Genomic DNA, 17,668 nt, shown 5'->3' with positions numbered 1-17,668 from the left:
TATTTATATGTCCTATGAATCACTTAAATTCCAAAGTTTAGTGAAGTTATTTCCTTTACTTACCAAGAAAAAAAAAAAGAAAAGAAAAGAAAGAAAGGGGAAAAAAGTTGGAAATAGTCCTATGATCATTTAATGAGGAAAAAAATAAAAAAGATCACCATGCACTTCTTACTCCTGATTCTCTCTCTCCCTGTCTTTCATCAGCTTTTTGGGGACCCATTATAACTCTGGGTCATTACCATAGCTCAGTCATTTTTTGAAAGTCTGAGTCAACCATTACAAGTAGGCTTAAACTTCAAATATCCTCTGGGCATCTCCCATTGATTTTGCAATCTCTCCTGGGTTAACAGAGAATTAAGCAGATTAGTTTTGCTTTTTAGAGTAATGTATTGTGGCTGGCATAATCACTCCCTTCTACCAGAATCACTGAAGAAGGAAAGTAACATTTATATTGGATTTATATTTTAGGGGGGGAAAAACACTCACGTTTCACTGTCTCCCCCCAATATAATCAAAAACCCAAGACCAAATAACCAAGTCAACAACAAAAAAAATTGTTTTCACTATTTTTCAAAGGCTTTTAAGATATATAATAATGAACCAGTTAAGTCTATGCCATCGATTTCATTCTTTTCATATCTAGAAAGCAAAAACGTGGACGTGAGCAAAAAAAGGGGCTGGTGGAACCAATAGAGTTTATTTAATTATATCATATCCATGAAGGTGCATGCTCTTTATTTTTAGCAGTTAGCTCATGCACAAAATCATTGATTACTAATTATTACCATAAGCACGATTTCCCCACATTTTCTTACACAAGTTTCCAACATACGAAAACATTAGCAGAACCGCATAATCAACACATAATCACCACCTAGATTTTACAATTAACCTTCATTATGTCTTATTACATACCTATCCATCTTTTTCATTCCTCTGTCCATAAATCAATCCATCATAAGCACAATTTTAACAAGTTAAATTACCTCATTTTCCACCCATGGAAGTTTGGAAGCAATCAATTAGAATGGATTTCTTTCTACGGGCAAAGAGTACAGGGCCTGATAGATCCTGGTCTATTAATAACCGTAAGATTTGATGGGAATGACACTCAATGAAGTAACAGGTGCCAGGTACTAAGAGGAGCTCAAGAATCGTGACAGTTGGAGGCAGCAGTGTGGAGGGTAGGACATCATCCAACCTCATCATGTAAGCTACAGATCCCATCCTGGGCACAGGACACACCATGTTCATAATAGCCTGTAATCTTCATGAAGCCTAGATAGGGACGCAAAATCCTTCTCAACACAGTACTCTGGGCAGCACCACCAGCAGTCAGAACTGCCAGGACAGGTAAAACTTAAATGCCATCCATGGTTGGGCAGACACCCCTGATACACACCTCACAACTCCAAGGGCAGCTACATAGGATTGATATTGATTATTGATGACCATGAGATCAACAAGTGCAGAGTCCCTAGTATATGCAGTCACTGATTGCATTGATTGATTGCATTGATGCAACCACTACTCCTCCAAGTTTTGCAAAGTCAAGTATTCTCCACAAATTTTGCTTAACAAGAGGAGGGAAGGACAGAAGGAAGAAGGAAGAAAACGGAAGTTTTTCATGATGACTGTAACCCTCCTGTAACCGTTTGGATTCACCAGATGGCCTGAATGCATGCCGGGTGTTGGCGACAGGGCAGAGGTTGGAGATGAATAATGAGGAGGAAGGACGGTTATATGTAAATATGTAGCCACTTTCCGAATATTGGATTTTGTTGGAATCAACATGATTTGTCTTTTATCATTTGGTATGCAGTCTGAAAGGCCTTAATAAAATAACAAACCTCACTGAGCTTTATTTTGAATTTTTATGATTTCTTAGTCTACTGACTGCACACTCTTAGTGGCAGGGTAGAGATTATGGAATAATCTGAACAAAAAGTATGTAATGAACCCCTGGGGATAAAAATATATGTTTATAAAAAATAAAAAAAATTAAAAAAAAAAGTATGTAATTAAGACAGAAGACAGTGATCATTTTAATATATATATTTTTAAAGTCTACTAGGAGAATAAAAGTTAACTTTCCAAAATGTTCTAGCATACTAGTGGGAAACTTCATTCATCCAGAAGATTCCTAGAAGTGAACTAGCTCATTCTCTAACCAAACCAGAGATGAGACATGAACTAGCATATCCACAGAGCAATGGATTTTGTGACATGTTTTTTTTTTTTTTAACTTAAGTGAGAAAATTGCTTTTAATTCATCTAATCTTTACAAAGTCAACGGGATTGTGTTTTCAAGCGTGCAGATGGTACCGCGTACCCGCGTGGTGGTGGCAGCGGGTGTCTGAATTCCGTGTATATAACTTGTCTCCTTACGTTGTTTGTTTAGCTGGCCACTGAACAGAAAGTGTTCCCTTTCTTCTCTTTCATTCTGAGACGCCTGAGGTCAATAAGGAATATCATGTTTCCAAGTAGTGTGCTGTAAGAAGAAGATTCCCTTGTGAGGTTCAGAAGCTCCATGTGTCCCCAACTGTGTCCACAAATACTTGAGCTGTGTTTCCATTCTGTTTATGGTTCAGCTAAAGCTGTCACATCTTAGAGTGGAGCCCTGGTGGGCAGTGGTGTCAAGACAGGAGCATCCTGGACATTTGCATCGTCAGGGTGGTCTATGGAGCAGCATGGGGGAGCATGAAGACAAAGCGTCTTGACACATGTTGATAAAACGATGACACAGCAAACACGTGAAGGGACGCGTGTGTCAGTATGGGCCAGATGATCATCTCCAGGGAAGTGGAGCCAGGTCCTGGTGGGGCTAGTAGAAATAAAGTTTCAAAGAATGGAAAAATCGTTAAGACGCTTACAATTTGCCACAGTCTAAAACACAAACACGAGCTATTTCCTTAAAGACTCTCAGGATCCTGCCCCTTAACCTTCCTTGCATTCCCAGCCTGGCATAAATGCCTCCCGTTGTTGGCAATATTGTCGACAAAATCCTTTTCAGTGGGCTGCTTCAGAAACAATTGAAAATTGTGCATTCCTAGAATTGTATTTTTGGCTTCAAGGACATTTGAGAAGGGCTGACATGCTCTTTACAGAAACGAAATGATTGTGAAGGTACTAGCTTAATAACCTACTCATTTGGGATGTGTATTTAGTATGTGAATGCGAGTTTGTGTATGTGCATATAACATCCTTTCTAGACCCAATATTAGGGAGCCGTTGTTAGTATTTGGTTGTTAAGAGAAATTAGTTTATTCTGGGCATTTTTTTTCTCTAGCCATTTATCCTAACTCTGATATTGACAGAAGAGAGCTTTCTTTGTTGAGTTGTTATAAAGTAGTGTTGATTTTATAGACTGGGAAGCTGCCGTGTATCTGGGATTCTGGGACATCAGGGATTCCCAGCTGTCCCCCTAGAGCATTGTTCTCTCTATCACTGGACTATGACCTTTGACACTGAATCACACTACTGCCCCTCACCCATGTGGACCACCCTACACCTCCCCCTCCTTGTCTGGGTACTGTGCAGAGAGAATGCCATATATCTTAGATGCTAGTTTATAATTCTGGATTTATGTGCACTGTAGAATCAGTGTTATATAAAAAGTCACATTTTTGAGTTTGAAGTTTCTATAGTTTACAGACAACAGAAGAGCTTATTCTAGAAAAGTCCATGGAACAAGGAGACACATTTGTTTTTGTTTTTGTTTTTTGTGGAGGAGTTATTATGATCTCAAAACCTTTTCACCTTGTTTTCCAGAGCCTATTTCTGGTGTGTGAATTATCACAGGAACAGTGGCCACTGCTGGCTTGTGAATTCTTGGGTCCTAAGCCCCAGGGCAGGGCTAACATATGACTCCTCTTTGACCACAGTGTTTTGAATGCAAGCCTAGATGAACATGTACTAGGTCCTGTCTCTCCAATGGAGTCAGAGAGCATACAGGCAGATTCTCTGATAACCTCAGGCAGCCCCGTGAGAAAAGGTGCTGGGAGCCATAGAGTATTGCTGGTGAAGGGAAAGTAGATTAAAAATAAGGGGTTCTTCAGGACACAAAATCAATGCACAGAAATCAGGTGCATTTGAATATACTAATAATGAAACAGATGAAAGAGACGTCAAGGAATCAATCCCATTTTTAACTGCACCCAGAACCGTAAGACACGGAGGAATAAACCCAGCTGAACAGGTTGAGGACTGGTACTCAGAAAACTATAGAAAACTCATGAAGGAAATTAAGGAAGATACAAAGAAATGGAAAAAATATTCCATTCTTATGGATTGGAAGAACAAATATTGTTAGAATGTCTATGCTTCCCAGCACAATCTATACATTCAATGCAAATCCTATCAAAGTGCCATCAGCTTTTTTCACAGATCTGGAACAAATGATCCTAAAATTTGTATGGAACCAGAAAAGATACCGAATAGCTAAAGGAAAGTTGAAAAAGAAAACCAAAGCAGGTAGCATCACAATTCTGGATGTCGAGTTATGTTACAACAAAGGTGTAGTCATCAAGAGAGCATGGTGATGGCACAAAAACAGACATATAGATCAATGGAACAGTAATATACCAGAAATGGACCCTCAATTCTATGGTTAACTAATCTTTGACAAAGCAGGAAAGAATATTCTATGGAAAAAAGACAGTCTCTTCAACAAATGGTGTTGGGAAAATTGGACAGCCACATGTGGAAGAGTGAAACAGGACCATTTCCTTACACCACACACAAAAATAGACTCAAATGTGTGAAAGACTTAAATGTGAGGCAGAAATCCATCTAAATAATAGAGGAGAACATAGGCAGCAACCTCTTTGACCTAAGCCACAGCAACTTCTGGCTAGAAACATCGCCAAAGGCAAGGGGAAAAAAAGGCAAAAATGAGTTATTGGGACTTCATCAAGATAAAAAAAAAAAACTTTTGCACAGCAAAGGGAACAGTCAACAAAACCAAAAGACAACATACCAAGTGGGAAAAGATATTTGCAAATGTTTTATCAGATAAACGTTCAGTAGCCAAAAACCTATAAAGCAGTTATCAAACTCAACACCCAAAGAACAAATAATCTAATCAATTAATGGGCAGAAGACATGAACAGATATTTCTCCAAAGAAGACATACAAATGACCAAAAGACACATGAAAAAATGCTCAACATTAGTCAGCATAAGAAAAATAAAAACCAAAACCATAATAAAATACTACCTCACACCTGTCAGAATGACCAAAATTAACAGTTCAGGAAACAACAAAATGCTGGCGAGGATGCAAAGAAAGGGGAACCCTCCTACACTGTTGATGGGAATGTAAGCTGGCGCAGCCATTCTGGAGAACTGTACAGAGGTTCCTCAAAAAGTTAAATATAGAGCTATCCTACGACCCAGCAATTGCACTACTGCATATTTGCCCCAAAAGATACAAATGTAGTGACCTGGAGAGGCGCGTGCACCCGAATGTTTATAGCAGCAATGTCCACAATAGCCAAACTATGGAAAGAACCTAGATGTCCATCAACAGATGAATGGATAAAGAAGATGTGGTATGTGTATACACACGTGTGTGTGTGTGTGTGTGTGTTACACACACCATGGAATATTACTCAGCCATCAAAAAGAATGAAATATTGCCATTTGCAATGACATGGATGGAACCAGAAGGTACTATGCTGAGTGAAATAAGTCAGTCAGAGAAAGACAATTGTCATATGATCTCACTCATATGTGGAATTTAAGAAATAAAACAGAGGATCATAGAGGAAGAGAGAAAAAGTTAAAACAAGATGAAATCAGAGAGGAAGGCAAACCACAAGAGACTCTTAGTCATACGAAACAAATTGAGGATGGCTCGAGGGAAGGGGTAGGGGATGGGGTAACTGGAGGATGACCGTTAAGGAGGGCACGTGATGGAATAAGCACTGGGTGTTCTATAAGACTGATGAATCACTGACCTCTACCTCCGAAACCATAATACATTATATAACAATTAACTGAAATTAAATAAAATTAAAAAAAAAATAAGGGCCTTTCATTCCAATATGGTGAATACTAAGAAACACCTCAGCAAGTGTCCTGACTGTGCAAAGCCACTGGAAGTTGTTAAGATCTCTCTTCTCCTTCTAAATAAATATTTACTTTTGAACCAATTTCTTTGTATTCACAACTTTAACTGTTTTTATTTAAAAAAAAAATGATTTTAGGACTTGTATAAGTTTTAGACTCCACAAAGTGTGGCTCAGTCCCAAATAAAAAGTCACAGTATTTTGGGGGAGAATTCTCTTTTTCCTTTTGTTCTGTTCCTTCCCCCACTGCTTTCCCACTTTTTCCTCTCCCGGCTTCACGTCTGCTTTACACCCATCTCACAGCCTAGTGACGCATCTTTAACACCGTGTGCAGCCGTAGAGCAGGGCTCTCTCTTGTCCCAGCAGGGCTGGCCTCCGGCCTCCTGATGTTCCGGGTATTTATCTCCCTCCCAGCGTTATAAAAACCACTAACATTGGGGAGGGTGTCCCTCCCTTGTGATCTCGGGGCCACACAACCCACTCCAGAGTTCCTGCCCTCCACTCCCCCTGAGTTACGAGGACATGAGAATACGGTCTATGTGTGCGAAGCTCGTGCTTGAAACTAGGATTTTTTTTTTTTTTTTAATTTTGAAGAAGTGACACAAAAGCCTGGAGATAGCTCAGGCATATATTCCAGAGGTGGCTGTGGTGTGAGGCACCCTTGCAGCTGGGGGACGGCTGTCCAGGGCCATGCTGGAATCTGACGGATCAGGCCTCAGCAGCCTGTATTCCCCTACACCTGATTTCCTCTGGGTCTTCACCGTCTCCGCAGGCTCACTCCCCAGATGTCCTGTAATTTCTGTAAACTCCCAGATAGCCTTCTAACAAATTCCTTTGTGCTTATATTAACGGGACTCCCTTTCCTTTGTTCGCATTCAAGAACCTGCCTAAAGCACTCGTTAAATCTTACCTTGGAGATCTTACCTTCTGTGCCACTTTCTCATTTTGTATAAGGGGAGGCTGAGTCTGCTAGGAGAGTTTGAGGGCACAACCTACTTCACGGAAGGTACCTGGAACTAGAATCTAGTGATGGGAAGTCGACATTTCTCTGTCACTCAGATGAAGTGTCAGATAAATCTCTACTGTTGAATCATTTCTGGAGTAAACTCTTTAATAAAACAGAACCCTATACATCTGTATAAGGACTCAAGGATACTGCAGGGAAGTCCTGGCTCCTGGTCACACTCGGCCTAATGAAATATAAATTACATTTCTTAAAACCTCTTTTTCCCATAAGTCTTTGCTTTTCTTACGCCCATCACTCAACGGTCCCCACTCCCCAGAATTTGGAGAACAGAAACAGAGGAGTAGAAGATGACGTTGGCTTCTCAATTTTGGGATAGAGATGACTTACCTATCACATACACTCACCACAAAAGCAATCAGCAAGGAAAGTGTGCAAGATGGTTTAAGGGGAAACAACCATGCTTGAATGCAGGAATGGGGAAAGAGGAACAGAGCTTGGTAACAGAAACAGCTGATAAGTGGCCACATAAGAATCAGAAGGAGAAACCAGCCAGAATCAGGGGAGTGCACACCCTGAGGACCAATAGAGGAAGCAGGATGTGGTCAACCACACCATCCTGAGAGGAAGTTCAAGAAGCAGGTAGAATCAGTAGGAAAACAGATTTGGGATCTGCTGTGGCCTGCACGCTTGGGTCCCTCCTCCACCCCCACAGCCCCCCAAATGGGGGGTGGTAAAATCCCATCTCCCAAAATGACTGTGATGGAGGTGAGGCTTTGGGGAAGTGACAAGGTCATGATGGTGCAGCCCTCATGGGGGGATTAGTGTCCTTATAAGACACCCTAGGGAGCCCCTTGCCCCTTCCCTCATGTAAGGACACAGCGAAAAAATGTTGTCTGCGAACCAGGAAGGGGTCTCACCAGACACGGGGTCTGCTGGTGCCTTGACCTTGGACTTCCAGTCCCTGGAGCTGTGAGAAACCAATGGTTGCTTATGACCGTCCCCGTCTGTGGTATTTTGTTACAGCAGCCAAAGCGCTAAGACGGAAACCAAGATAACTACCAAAGATCTTATTAAGAAATGGCCCTTTGGCATAGAAAACATAGAAGATTGGGATTAGCTGAGAAATAGGCAGGCGGTGGGGATGTGAAGGATCAGAAAGAATATGTACAACTACTTCTTCCAAGAAATCTGCCATTAAAGGGGTGGTGGCAGATGGTGGTTTTTCTTTTTTTTTTTTTAAGATTTTACTTATTTATTTGAGAGAGAGAGAGAGCATGAGTGGGAGTGGGGGGCAGAAGGAGAGGGAGAAGCAGGCTGACCCCTGCTGAGCGGGGAACCCACCATGGGGCTCCATCCCACGACTCTGGGATCATGACCTGAGAGCCGAAGGCAGGTGCCTATCTGACGAAGCCACCCAGGCGTGCCCCCTGGGAGATGGTATATTTAATCAAACCACAGCCAGGGCCATAGATTTTCCCTCCACACAATGCCCTCTTCCTGAGGACAGCCTAGAGTCTACCCCGTGTGTTAAACAGACCTAACCCTTCCTATGAGATGAAAGAAAATATGTCACAGGTCTGTCTGCCATCCCTTGCCGACACGCGCGGTCATTCCAGTGCCGCTTCAAGTCACACTCTGGGACTTGTCCCCATAGGGAGACGCCACCTCATGCCTTCTAGGAGGCCATAACCTATTTAAAAAAATAAGTATTGGTGGAAATATGAGGACAGTTAAGATGCTCCCATGTTGGGGGTTGTAAAGTGCGACAGGAACAGGCTGGCTAAGCGTCCTTACTGAACGGAACTGAAAACAGGTGTTCCAGCAAAACCGCACGCACGAACACGGACAGCAGCATCGTTCATAACAGCCGAAACGTAGAAGCAGCCCAAATGTCCACTGATGGATGGATAAACAAGATGTGGTGCCATCGTACAAAGGACAATTATTCAGGCATGAAAAGGAATAAAGACCTGATTCTTGCTAAAGTACGGGCGAGCTCAAAAACATCAAGCTGAATGAACCAGGCCAAGACACAAAAAGCACATCTTCATCCCACTCGGACGAAATGTGCAGAATAGGTAAATCCATGGAGACAAAAAAAAAAAAAAAGCCAGGGGGTGCCAGGGGCTGGGGACAAGGGGAAATGAGGAGCGGCCCTCTGGTTTGGGGTTTCCTTTGGGTGGCAAAGATTGTCTGACACGAGGTGAAGGCGGTGGCTAAATAACATTGGGAATCACTAAATGGGACATTCTTCCACATTTTTAGGAGATTAAAATAGTGGTTTTTATGTTATGTGAATTCTAGTTCAATAAAAAAATCCTTTGGTTCCTTTTTAAAAATTACTTTGACCCCTACACCTCAGGGTAGGACATGTTTTTAATCTGAACGCTCCACAGCTGTAGATTCTCAAGGGGTCTCTCGATAACCTTCCAAACCCTCGTTAACCTCAGACATGTTAGCCTGATTTCTAAATCCTACACATGACTCCCAAGTCTGACTGAAATTTGATTTTTTTCAGGCATGACATAGTTGGTCAACTCTCCTTTGGAAATGGAATGTTGACTATTTGAAATCAGAAAACCAGGATTCTAGAGACTTGTTTTCTGAGAAAAGAGAGAGGCCAGACGCTTCCACTGAGGACTCAGCCAGCTCATGTCGCTCTTCATGGGACCTGTTTGAAGAAAGAGTTCATGATTTCTTGTGCAAGCTGATCACCAGAATGAGCGTTTACTTGTTTTCTCTCTCTTTTTTTTTTTAAGATTTTATTTATTTATTTCACAGAGAGAGACACAGCAAGAGAGAGAGCACAAGCAGAGGGAGTGGGAGAGGGAGAAGCAGGCTTCCTGTTGAGCAGAGATCCTGATGCGGGACTCGATCCCAGGACCCCGGGATCATGACCTGAGCCAAAGTCAGAAGCTTAATGACTAAGCCACGCAGGTGTCCCTCACTGTGTTATTTTCTTAAAAAGATTTATTTTTTTACTTATTTATTTGACAGACAGAGATCACAAGTAAGCAGAGAGGCAGGCAGAGAGAGAGGAGGAAGCAGACTCCCTGCTGAGCAGAGAGCCCGATGCGGGACTCGATCCCAGGACCCGAGATCATGACCTGAGCTGAAGGCAGAGGCTTAACGCACTGAGCCACTCAGGGGCCCCTCACTGTCTTGTTCTTACGAGGACAGTGATCTTTACATTCTTTGAAGTTATAAAATTTCAGACATGCTAGAAAAGCTCTCCTCCTCCCGAGCTCCACTCGGACACGCCTGAAATCCTAGATTCTGTAAGAAGCTGTAAGAGCTGCGGGGGATGGCAGGCCCCTGACGCCCCACGAGCATCAGCCCACTGCGGGATCCGTAACATAGGACCCTCTGCACTCCATCGATGCAGGGCTGGCGCGGGCCGTGGCGGGGGTGGGGGGGTCCGAACACCACCCCCCCCCTTTCCGGTGAGCCCATACTTAGCTGTCACTGCTAGAGTCAGGAAAGGGATTTGAGGAAGACAGGCTTCCTGCTCATAGCCCACAGGTGCAGTGCACGTTGCCGACTTCGGGTGTTCCTGCTCTCCGTCATCTGGGAGAAAGCAAATCTCGAGGGACGCACACACCTGGAACACCTCTCCGTGGGCACAGGCTCTTGTGGTTTCGGGAACTGGCATGGGAGGCACAGCTGAAACTGCTGCAGAGGCTGGCGCTCCAGCGAGTCCTTCCAGCCGCCGGAGCTCCGCACAGGGAACACGGAGACACCACGTAGCACACCGCTGACGACGGTCCCCCACATGACTCACTCCAGAAGCACGTCCCCGCGCTGGGCCTTACCCTTTCTGTGGAAAACATTCTCCAGGGCCCTTGGAAGAGGATGACTCATGCCAGGGGGTATTTTTAGGAATCTGTTAACTTGCCTTCAGCATAACGAATCCAGTTGGAGAGGAGCGCTGAGCCGTTCCCCACGAGCCGATCCCAGTGCTGTCCTTATGCCAGGCTTTCTTGGTGTGCAGACTGAGTCATCTTCCAGGGAGGCAGGAGGGGAAAACAGAAGAAGACTGTTGCTACAACAGGGAATTTGATATGATGCTGAAGAACCCAATAGCATCCCTATCTGTGCCTTTATAGGATCGCACCTGCTCTCTCCAAGCTCATCTCATAATCCCGGTGAGATCTGACAGCGTCGCTCCAGGGCATTGTAAGGACCACGTTCATATCAGCACGGGGCTTAGAGCGGAGTCGAACAAGCAAAAATGCTTTATGGACAACACTAAGTCCAGAAGGTGCTCGTACACTGGCCCCTTGCATGTCAGACCACTGGACAAGAGCGCCATGTCACAGGAGGGATGCCTGAGAGGTGTGAGTGGCCGGGATGCTTTTCTGGAAGGTTGGGAGTCTCCCAAATGTGTGTGTGTGTGAGCACACGTAGGTATATGTGGGAATGTGTGTGCTTGTGTGCACAGTTATGTGTGTGTTGTACATGTGCATGTTTTGCTTGTGCATGTGTGGGTGATACTGTGTATGCGTTTGTGTGTGTACGTATGCATTTGTGTGTGCACATGTGTATTTGTGTGTATCTGTGTGTGTTGGTAGGCATACGTATATGGGTGTGTATCTGTGTGTGTATTCGGGTGTTTGTGTGTGTGTGTGTGTTTGTTACCAAACACCCGTTCCAGCTACGTGGGTCCATGAGGCCGCTGCTGGGTGAGTCAGTGAGTGGTTTGCAGAGTGTTCGAAGCTGAGAAATGGAATCTTTGTTTCAGTAGCAGAAAAGGAAATCCTGCCATCAAAGGCCAAGAGAGCAAGCATTCAGTATGGTGTCGTTTTACTAACGTGGTAAGAATTTCACGTTCTCTGGTAATGATCAAAAGCAAAAAAAAAAAAAAAAACACCAAGCAAATGTCCAAAACACAAATTCTTTCCGGCTGGCCTGCCGTTTTCCTATTACTTCCACTGTTGCTGCTTTCCTCTTTGTTTTTTCTCTGGCCCAACATTTACATTGCTCTTCCACGAGGGTGTTCCTGTCCATACAAGCTCTAACCTTCCCTCGCCAGGGCGTGCGAGTTTGTGTTGACGGGTCCTCTACCTGGCTTGGCTGGGTGAAACCCACATCCGTGAATTTACAAGGTGCTTCTCTTCCCCGAGGCGCTGCCACCGCCCAGGACCAATCCACAAGCTTTCCCTCCTCACCACCAGCATTGTTCAGACAGATGGTGCCTTTCCACTCCAGCAGGGAGCCACAACCACCAATTGTAGAGAGTAAATTAAAAAGCTGATGTTCCCTTTTAAATAAGCAAAGGATCACTGATCCAGCTCAGCCAACAGAGAAAACCAGATCTCAAATCTCACCCTGAATTTAAACCACTATGACACTGTCCTTTGCTGGAAAAAAAGAAGAAAAACACCACATAAGATTCTTACATTCAAACTTTGACTGTGGTTTTCTCCAGTTTCACTGAGAGTAGAAAGCATAAATCACTGTCTTTTTGACAATGCATTTGGCCTGGCCCAGAATGAGGAAGTATCAGATAATGCACACAACATCTTGTGAGGGGGCCATCCTCAGTCATCTTTCCAGACTCAAAATATTTCAGTAACCTGAAGAGGCAATGTTATCCAAAATGGCCACTATTTAAGAACTACTGATTATTAAAATGAACAGTCCAGAGATAATTTTATTGTTGAAGTTGTAGTCAAATGCTCCCATTTAGATGCAGGTAGGATAAAAAAAAAGAGAGAGAGAGAGACTTTAAAGATATTTATCCCTTGTCTTTAATAGTTATGATGTGCAAATTGCCTATATACTTAACTTAGTCAATATCCCTTCTCCTCCAAATTTCCACTAAATTGTCTATTTCTTCAAAGTGCTTAGATATTCAGGTACTTTCCTAGTATCAGCACAGTGCCCAGGGTTTGAAATTTGCATGTTTTCCCAGTTACTGTTGCTCAGCTTGTGATTACAGGGGGAAAAATATAGGGCCCTTGCTCCACAATTTTATCTCCATGCTATATATAAAATACAGCCATCAGTGTGGTATGTTGTTTTGTACATGGGTCGGGAATAGCAGGGGACATACTGACTGTATTCCAACTCAATGACTCAGAACCTCCAGGCACCTTGTTTTCTCTCCTCCCCTCGCAGAGCCACCAAGAGTGAGAACACACTTCTGTGGCTGGAACATTCTATCAGGTTAGCAGGGCCCCATCTATGAATCACAAAGTCCCAGACTTCACATAATACAAGGGGCTGACGTGCACTTTTCCCCACCGCTGCATCCCTAGAGTCCATCACGGTGCCTGACGGAGCTCACATGATCCAGAAACACTATGTACAAAGGGACCAAAAATCCCTGACCTCGCAGAGAGACCTGCTCCTCCTTCCCTAGGTATTTTTCTAGAGAAGGGAGGAAAGGAAAACTAACCAAAGCTCCCAGTCATCGCAGCTTCTAACATCTTTTCATCTACCAGAGTGGAATTGCAGGACCCAGTTTCACAACTCACATTTCATGAGATCAAGTTACTTTACAAAAACAAAACAAAACAAAAAAACCTAACTAACTTTAAAAAAAAAAAAAACGGTCTTGGTCACCTTTGCATTTTGTCGTAAGCACTAACATCCTGGTTCTGCCTTTGTTCTGATGGAGAGTCTTAATTTTTATCAAGTAGACCACAAGAAGTGCTCCAGCAGCCAGACATGACCTCTGTGTCTCCCAAGAAATGTGTCGGGTTCTGTCAAACACCCACTCTAATTCTATAAAAGCCTCGTGTCTCAGCCCAGACTGTGACAGCAGAGCACTGCAGACCAGGGGGCTAAAGGACAGACATTTGTCTCTCACAGCTGGAAGCTGGAAGTCCAAAACCAAGGTGCCACTGGTTCAGCTCCCGGGGAGGGGACTCTCGCTGGCGTGCAGACGGCAGCCTCCTCTGGGTCCTTGCAGGGCAGAGACACAGAGAGCTCTGAGGTCTTCTCTTCCTCTCCAAGGGCACTAATTTCACCGTGGGGGCCCCACCCTCATGACCTCATCTGACCCTAATTACTTCTCAGAGCCCCCCCTCCAAGTACCACCCGCTAGGGATGAAGCTTCAACATACAGGGTTTGGGGAACATAGACGTTCACCCTGCAGCATCTCACCATTGAGGACCATGCCACACAGATGGATTTATTGGCTCTGAACCCATGTGAAGAGAGAAGTCATCAAACATCCACATCTAACACAAAACAAGGAAGCAAATTTCTGCAGAAGATCACAGATCTCTTTTTTATGTTATGTTAGTCACCATACAGTACATCATTAGCTTTTGATGTAGTGATCCATGATTCATTGTTTGTATATAACATCCAGTGCTCCGTGCAGTCAGAGCCTTCCTTAATACCCATCCCCAGGCTCACCCATCCCCCTACCACTCTCCTCTCTAAAACCCTCAGTTTGTTTCCTGGAGTCCAGTCTTTCATGGTTTGTCTCCCACTCCAATTTCTCCCCCTTCATCTTTCTCCTAATGTCCTACATGCCATTCCTTCCATTCCTCAAAAACTGAAGCCATAGGATAGTTGACTCTCTTCTTGACTTATTGCACTCAACATAATCCCCTCCAGTTCCATCCATGTTAATGCAAAAGTTAGGTATTCATCTTTCTGATGGCTGAGTAATATTCCATGGACCATATCTTCTTTATCCATTCACCTTTTGAGGGACATCTCAGTTCGTTCCACAGTTTGGCTATTGTGGACATTGTTGCTAGAACATTGAGGTGCATGTGGCCCTTCTTTTCATTACATTTGTATCTTTGGGGTAAATACCCAGTAGTGCAATTGCTGGGTCATAGGGTAGCTCTATTTTTAACTAGATGGGTTTGATGAGAAAATCACACATCTTTTGACATAAACTTTGTGTTTGGTGTATTCTCTGACACCTAATTGAGCCTCAGTATTTTTTGGATCAATAAATGAAAGGTGCTAGACCTCAGTAATCTAAGAGAACATTATCTATAAAATCAAACTAAGCCAAATAAATGATTTAACCTGGTAAACAGAGTGTAATGTTTTTTGTTTCTATACTGAAAAGTGACTGCCCCAGAATGACAACGTTGTTTTAATATTACTGTTATTAAACAATTCCTGCTGACACGAAGTGGTCAGTAACATCATTTACATCTTTAAGTCCCTCCTTGTTCAGAATCATAAGACTCTATCATCCGAACCTTTATCTATCTTCCTCTTTCTTGTATTCATAAATGATTTTGCTGCAAGTTTGGTGAAGTATTGAAAAAGTGAGTAGCTAAGAGCACGACCATCTGCACTCAAAATTCATCTCCAAAAGTAAAGATGTGTGCATAGTAGTTTTGCATTATCAGCTCACTTATTTTCATCAATGCATTTTTAATAGACCCATCCCTTAATTTTTTATCATTTTCCCTCAAACTCCCAGTGATTCAGGATTACTCGTTTTAATGAGTCCAAGAGAGAGCTTATGATAAAAATCAAATATTGAATTATGAGTTGTGGTGGAAAGAACATTAAGCTATAAATTCAATGAATTAAAAATAAATGTTTTGGCTTTGTTGTTAGCTAAGCTGTACAATCCTTAAAGACTTATTATGCTTTCCTACACTTTATTTTTATTGAAAATGAGAGTTTGCCATAGGTGAATTCTGATTATTCTTTTCGTTGTTAACATCTACTCAAATTTGCCATGAGTTTTGATAGGTGGTAAAGCCAGAAGGCTTTCGGTAGGGAGGGGGTGTCAGGAAGCTCCACAGACCAGCTAGTCCAACTGCGTCCGAGACCTGTACCTACTCACCCGTGTCCTCTTCTTCCTGGAAGCACAGTGACCACACTTTCCAGGCTTCTTTGTGGTTGTGGTTGTGAGGATGCTTATTAACAACAACATCAGTGCTGCATTCTGTTTCCAGAGCACTGTGTGGATCAGCTTGGCCACACCTACCCATGACTCCAAACCCCTCAGTCGGGTGACGGGTATGGCAATCGGTGTGGGAGACGCAAACAAAGATGTCCCACCTGTTTGGGGTTAATGTTGGAGTTAATGGCTGGACCTGAAAGGCTTGACTTTTCTTGCTACTTCCTCTGTTTTTCTTTGCCTATTCTAACGCTGTGAAATGTTGCGAGGCTGTCAAGCAGACACATATAAATTAACCTCTGCATGTACATCTGTATGTTGATTTGTTCTACTGAATTCCCCTCAGTTCATTACTCAGAGAGCTGTCTCCTGACTATGTCTTGGAGACAGCCTCAGAGATTTGATTTACACCCTCCTATTTCAGTGCCTGTGCAGAGTCAGGCAGAGAAGACAACCCAGCCAGGAACGGAGGAGCCTTCTCTGTTAGGGCTGACTTGTGCCATGCCCTGCCCAGGTGACTGTTCCAGCCTCCTCTGAACCAGCTCCTGATCTCATGCTTGCAGAATACTTGGGTGGGACTTCAAAATGAAGACGGCCCCAGGGAACAGGGACACTAATACAGAGGTTCTAACAGCTAAGCGTGTTTTCAGATTATCACCTATGTGGTGTTAGCACAAATCATGACAAGAAGAAAAGTCTACAAATGTAAAAAACTTTTTTCCTCTGCTTTAGTTCTTGGAATCCGGTCTGCATTACCACTTTCAATTCCTCCGTACTTTTCTCAATAAATCATCGCTTTCTACTCCAGCCTGATGAACTTTATATAATATTTTCTGTAGGAAATAAGATTTTTAAGGAGTCCTTGAATACCTGAAGACTGGATTTCTCTGAGTGTGTGCTGTGAAAACGAACATACGTGAGAGCAAAGAAATGTAGGTGAGTCCAAGTGAGGACCTTGATCTAGGAGTGACATTTCTACAGAACTGCTTTCCTGGGTAAACAAAAAGACCGTTGAGATGTCCATGTTTCTGGAGTGGATTCAGTGTCTAAATATAGGACAGAAAAACATGGCATGGAGGAGAGGACAGCAACCTATTGGCTCCTTGGCTTGAGATCTGAGACTCACTTCACCACTAGCTGCCCATGCAGCCTCAAGCATGTCAATTCTTCACTCTCAGCCTCCTTTTTCTCCTCTGCAGGCCAAGCACTTTGTAATGGATGCACTGTGACGCCCCCCCCCCCAAGAGCACCAGCATTTATCAACCGATGAGTGTTGGCTGAGTAAGGAGCTTACACTCTAGGAGCTAATGAAAAGGATCATGGTCCTAACTGCTAAGGGTGATCTTTTTCATCTGAAATAAAATGTCCTTTAATGCCAATACCAAGCTATTTGAAACTTTATTTAGCTAAATTGAATTATCAAAGCCAAACTGACTGCGTAATTCGATTTGGTCAAATACTCTCTTAGCTCAGATGCCCTATCAACCACATCACACTCGGGCTGTGTGGACACACGTAGTGGTGACAGCGCTGGTCTGAGAGTCAGAAGATATTGAGTAGATTTAAGAACAGAAGGTTTTGAACAGCCTGAGCTTTATATTAAGATGAAGTAATTTCTTCTTCAGATTTTATAAGTTAGTTCTTGAATAGAATAAATTAATTACCAGGGGAGGATAAAATGCCTTAAGTAGAACAAAAGAAATAATGAGAAGGAATATGGAAGTTACAAAAATAGGTGCTTTAAATATACAACTTTTCAAGAGGTGAGCTCTGCATACAAGAATACGAGGTGGGCTT

Source organism: Mustela nivalis, assembly GCF_964662115.1.
Source record: "Mustela nivalis genome assembly, chromosome: 7".
NCBI classification, from domain to species: domain Eukaryota; kingdom Metazoa; phylum Chordata; class Mammalia; order Carnivora; family Mustelidae; genus Mustela; species Mustela nivalis.
Note: the sequence above shows the minus strand (reverse complement) of the source record.